Source organism: Trichechus manatus, unplaced genomic scaffold (genome assembly GCF_000243295.1).
Source record: "Trichechus manatus latirostris isolate Lorelei unplaced genomic scaffold, TriManLat1.0 scaffold00059, whole genome shotgun sequence".
Classification (NCBI taxonomy): domain Eukaryota; kingdom Metazoa; phylum Chordata; class Mammalia; order Sirenia; family Trichechidae; genus Trichechus; species Trichechus manatus.
Window position 1 is genome coordinate 5,002,376 of NW_004443995.1, and position 5,806 is coordinate 5,008,181.

Genomic DNA, 5,806 nt, shown 5'->3' on the forward strand with positions numbered 1-5,806 from the left:
GAAGAAGTACAGCCAGAATGCTCCTTGGAAGCGAGGATGGTGAGACTTTGTCTCACATACTTGGGACATGTTATCAGGAGAGACCAGTCCCTGAAGAAGGACATCATATTTGGTAAGGTACAAGGTCAGCAAAAGGGAGAAGACCGTCAATGAGATGGATTGACACAGTGGCTGCAACAATGGGCTGAAGCATAGCAACAATTGTGAGGATAGCACAGGACCTGGCAGTGTTTCATTCTGTTGTACATAAGGTCACTATGAGTCGGAACTGACTCAATGGCACCTAACAACAACAGCATGCTTTATGTTTTTAGTGTCAGGAGTTTTACTATAGTAGTAAATTTTACCATACACAAAATAGACATAAAAAAACCTAGAGAGAATATCCCCCTATTATCTTCACATCATCTGACAGTAGGTTTTCTTACTTTTTAATTCTGGGGGTGGTGGTGTAGGGAAGCTTCAGACCAAACTGGTGTCCTTCCTGCTCCTCTGGGAAATGTGTCCGACTAGGGTCCCTATCTCCCCAGTACATACTCCAGTGATGATGCCAACCTCAGTTTCCTCAAGAAGAAGAGAGCTCCCCTGCTGTGTCTTCCAGCTTTTATTTCTTTGACTGTAAACTCTGGGTCCTCAGGACCACTTACCCAGACCATATAGCTCAGAAATGTAGAAATGCAGTGACTCTGAGGTTACAAACCTCAGGAAAGTGTATTTGTTTCCTAGGGCTGCTGTAACAAAGAACCACAAACTGGGTGGCTTATAAGAACAGAAATGTATTGTCTCACAGTCATGGAGGCCAGAAGTCTGAAATCAGGGTGTTGACTGTGTTGACTCCTCTTGAGGGCTCTGAGGGAGAATATGTTCCCTGCCTATCTCCTAGCTTCTGTTGACGACCAGTGATCCTTGGCATTCCTTGCCTTGCAGCTCCAATCTCTACCGCTGTCGTCACATGGTGTTCTTCTCTTTTTGTCTCTGTCTCTGCATCTCTTCTCCTCTTTTATAAGAATACCAGTCATATTGGATTAGTTCCCACATTACTCTAGTAAGACCTCATGTTAACTGATAACATCTACAAAGATCCTATTTCCAAACAGGGTCATATTCACAGGTACAAGAGTTAAGACTTCAACATACCCTTTTGAGCAGCACAATTCAACCTACAACAGTGTAGAAGGAAGCATCCACTGGGACAGCAGTAAATGCAGCCAAACCACCCCGTAATTACTTCTCAATCTCGAGATTACATTGTTGTTGTTTTTGTTAGGTGTCATTGAGTTGGTTCCGACTTCTAGTGACCCTATGTACAACAGAACAAAATGCTGCCCGGTCCTGTGCCATCCTCACAATCATTGTTATGCCTGAGCCCATTGTTGCAGCCACTGTGTCAATGCATCTCATTGAGAGTCTTCCTCGTTTTCACTGACCCTCTACTTTACCAAGCATGATGTCCTTCTCCAGGAACTATTGCCTCCTGATAACATGTCCAAAATACATGAGACAAAGTCTTGTCATCCTCGCTTCTAAGGAGCATTCTGGCTGTACTTTTTCCGAGACGGATTTGTTCATTATTCTGGCAGTCTGTGGTATATTCAATATTCTTTGCCAACACCATAATTCAAAGGCATCAATTCTTCTTTGGTCTTCCTTATTCATTTTCCAGTTTTCACACGCATTTGAGACAATAGAAAATACCATGGCTTGGGTCAGGTGCACCTTAGTCCTCAAAGTGATATCTTTGCTTTTTAACACTTTAAAGAGGTCTTTTGCAGCAGATTTGCCCAATGCAATACATCATTTGATTTCTTGACTGCTGTTTCCATGGGTGTTGATTGAGGGTCCAAGTAAAATGAAATCCTTGAACTTCAATATTTTCTCCATTTATCATGATGTTGCTTATTGGTCCAGTTGTGAGGATTTGCTTAAGATCACATTGGTTCTCCTTTATTTCACAAACTGGAAAGAGAAATAGAGGGAACATGGATTCATTGGAGCACCTGTAAGATGAATCAAGCAGGTATTTGTACTCCAAGACAGTGTATTAGGCTAAGCCTGAGAAGAGAGGGCAGAGGCTGTATTTAAAAATAAAAACTAAAAAAAAAAGCATAATAAAGTTGTTGTTGTAAAGGAGCCCTGGTGGCACAGCAGTTAAAGTGCTTGTCTGCTAATAACCAAGCTGTCAATTCAAACCCACCACCGCACCACGGGAGAAAGATGTGGCAGTCTGTTTCTGCAAGATTTACAGCCTTGGAAACCCTATGGGGCATTCTACTCTGTCCTATAGGGTTGCTATGAGTCGGAATCGACTCGACGGCAGGGCATTTTGGATTTTGTTGTTGTTAGTTGCTGTCTAGCCGATTCTGACTTGTGGCAACCCCATGTGTTACAGAGTAGAACTGCCCAGAGGGCTTTCTTGGCTGTAATCTTTACGGAAACAGATTGCCAGGCCTTTCTTCTGTGGTGTTGCTGGGTTAGTTCAAACTGCCAAACTTTAGGTTAGTAGTCGAGAGCAAGCTGCGCCACCTTGAAAGGTCCAAGAAGGTATGGTTCCCAGATGCTGCTGCCGGTATTAGACATTAACAGTGTTTCTCCATTTTTCTCTTGTTAGGTGTGGATTTTTCTGCATTAGGAAAGAAATTAATTACTAGAGTTAATTTTAGGTCATTTAGAAGCAGGCATCTGGGCTTTGACATCTGGATGACCACCACCAGAGCTCATTTCATCTCTGAACCTCAGTTTCCTCATCTGTGCAATGGGAAAATAACAACCTGACTTTGCAAGGTTATTGTAAGAATTAAGTGAGATCATTAATGTAAAGCGTTTAGCTCAGTGCCTGGCATTTAGCAAGCACTTAGAAAAGAGCTGTTATTGTTATTAATGTAAGAATAATCTGAAGCTAATATTATACCTACCCGTCCCAAGGGTGACAAGACATTTCTCCCCCAGACTTGCACCTGTTAGCAAAGTTTCCACCAAAGTTCAGCACTTAAAACTTTACAGAAATTATGCAGGGATGACAAACTGCAGTGAGGAATTAATTCTGTAAAGTGTGACATAAATTTTGTGCAAAAATCACTCTGCCTGCCACCTCGATGGCCTCCAGGTCTCTTGGGGTAGACTGTGGCAGCAATTTCAACAGAACCCAGTCTTCTGAGCCTAAAAGATAAAGAAGAAATAACTATTCCAGTGAAACACTCATGGAGGGGGGCAATTTAGATATAGACTGTTATTATTAAATTGTGCGGGTCTCTTTGGATCTGGCGTCCAGCTCCTCCCACCTCCCCACTCCTACACTTCTGCTGTCAGATCTAGATTTAAACATGGGCTGTGCACCCACGGGAAAGTGAGAACTGGGGAGTTTGGGTTCAGACAGGGAACGGCAAGACTGGGCTTGGATGTGATCTGTACCCCTGCTTCCAATCCTCCTTTACCTCTTTTTTACTGGGAAACCAGTTCTCAATAAAAATAAGGAAGACAGATTGGAATTTTTAAAATTTATTTTAAAGTCCAATATGACACAAATGTAGTTATACACGTGGCTATTTGTTCAGGTAAGCAGCCTTGGGGGAGCAACGGTTAAGTGATCGGCTTCTAACTAAAAGGTTGGCGGTTCGAAGCCACCCTGTGGCTCCATGGGAGGAAGACCTGGCAATCTGCTTCCATAAAGGTTACACCCAAGAAAACCCTATGGGGCAGTTCTACTCTGTCACATGGGGTCACTAAGAGTTAGAGTTGACTGGATGGCACCCAACAACGACAACAGCCTGAGGTTACACAGGGTTGGAAAACTCAGATGGCCTCCTGGGTTTGAAGCTTGTTCTGCATATTAGGTAGTCCCAGGGACCGTCAGAATGTTTGGATTCTTTGAGTCCTGTAAGCAGCTTGTCACCTGGGAGGTTGTTGGTTACATGCTATAGAAGACAGAGATCACTGGCTGTGTGGTTCTTGGCTGTAGTAAAGCCCTGGACCCCAACCAGACCATCTTCTGCATGTCTGCCCCTCCTGTAGCAGGACCATGGTGGACCCGTGTATTTCCTTCTGTCTAGTAGATGAAACACAGTCTAAAGTCAGTAGCTGGGAGATGCACATGTGCTTGTGAAAATTCAGGATAGGGGCCAAGTAAATGTCTTAGCTCAATATTAAAAAGGAATGATTCTCACTCGGTTGTTTTTGGAGAACCTGCCTTTCTCTGTAGTGTCAGGAAGTTGGAGATGGGTCGCCTGTTGTCTGCCTCAAAACAGCAGGCAAAATGGTGGCAAAGGTACAAACAACCATCATGCCACTCATTGCTGGGTGGCCTTCGAGGAGCTTTCTTTTCTTCCAGGTTCTGAAGTGGGGCAACAGAGGCAAAGCATCTTACAGTACACAATAAGTGAAAATGTTGCATGTTCATTTCGTATATATACTATATCATATCCCATCCCATCTCATCACTATCATATCATGTGATAATATGATAATGTGATATGATAGGATTTTTTAAGGCAAAAGAAAGTTATCTGAGACTTGAATAAACCTCTTAGGAAATCCCAGTCAGTAGTATATGCATTTGCCTCTTTCTTTGGTAGTTTGATCTTGAGGTTACTACTAAAAATATGTTATGAAGACGTCTACAAAACTGTGAAAGACAGGAAAATGGAGGCTACATTGTGGGTCGGACTAAGTTTGTTTTGAAAATGGAGCCCATGTGAAGTTTGATAATGGTATAATGAAGCAGAGAGATGCAACGCGTTAACAACGCTGAAGAGAGTTTTGGCGCTTGGCGATGGGGTGATGGAAATAAGAATGGAGCTCCACATAACGCCGGGAGAGAGGGAAGAAGGAGGTTGCTAGGCAGCTTCCCAGGGGCAGAGAAGGGAAATCTTGAGGGAGGAGGTGCTTTGGAAAGCACTGCTTTTTGCCGTGGGTGGCTATCTGTGGCCGGAAAAAACGGACCCAAGAGGTTGGTCACACCTCATTGGCAGCGGCTGAGCCTCCCTCCCTGGCTGCCTCCTGCAATAATGAACAGGCAGAAGGAGTCCAGGGCACAGAGCCCCAGGAGGCGTCTGAGTGGCAACCCCGTGCAAAATAAAAACAAAAGCTGTTTTTTCCACAATCTGTGCCACAGAGGAGATAACGGCATGGCCATTGGAGCCAAGAGTTGTGGTTAAAAAATGCGTTCATTGAATGCCAACTAGGTACCAGGCACTGTGCTACTCATGGGAGGAAACGAAAGCAAACCAGACCTGATCCTTGCCCAAAGGCAGCTCACCATCTAGCAGGCGAGAAAGGCCTAAAGGCATACCAAACCAAAAATCCAAACCCGTTGTCTTCGATTCTGACTCATGGCAACACTATAGGACAGAGTAGAACTTCCCCATAGGGTTTCCAAGGAGCAGCTGGTGACCTTTTGGTTAGCAGTTGAGTTGTTAACCACTGCACCACTGAAGGTATACACATTGCTAATTAGTTATAATTATGGAGCATAAAACAAAGCCTAATGGTTAAGAGCAGGGACTCCAAGGCCAGGTTTCAAATCTCAATGTGCATCACACTAGCTGTGTGACCTGGGATAACATGACCTTGGGGAAGTTACTTTAATCTCTCATCTGTAAAACAAGAATAATAGTACCTATGTCCCAAGGTTGCTATGAGAACTAAACAAGTTAACAATTGCCATGTGCTGAGAGTAAGGTCCAGCAACTATAAGGCTTGTACACGTTTTTTAAATAGATAAGTACTAAAGCAAGGTTGAGGCATTGGTGGTTCAGTGGTAGAATTCTCTCCTTCCATGCGGGAGACCTGGGTTCGATTCCCGGCCAATGTA

The 5,806-nt window shown here is 43.8% G+C and overlaps 1 non-coding gene across 1 annotated transcript; it reads left to right on the forward strand.

Annotated features, from left to right (window-relative positions):
- The first annotated feature begins 5,735 nt into the window (after positions 1–5,735).
- Positions 5,736–5,806, forward strand: TRNAG-UCC (transfer RNA glycine (anticodon UCC)). Its single transcript has one exon. It is a non-coding gene; the product is annotated as a tRNA-Gly (tRNA).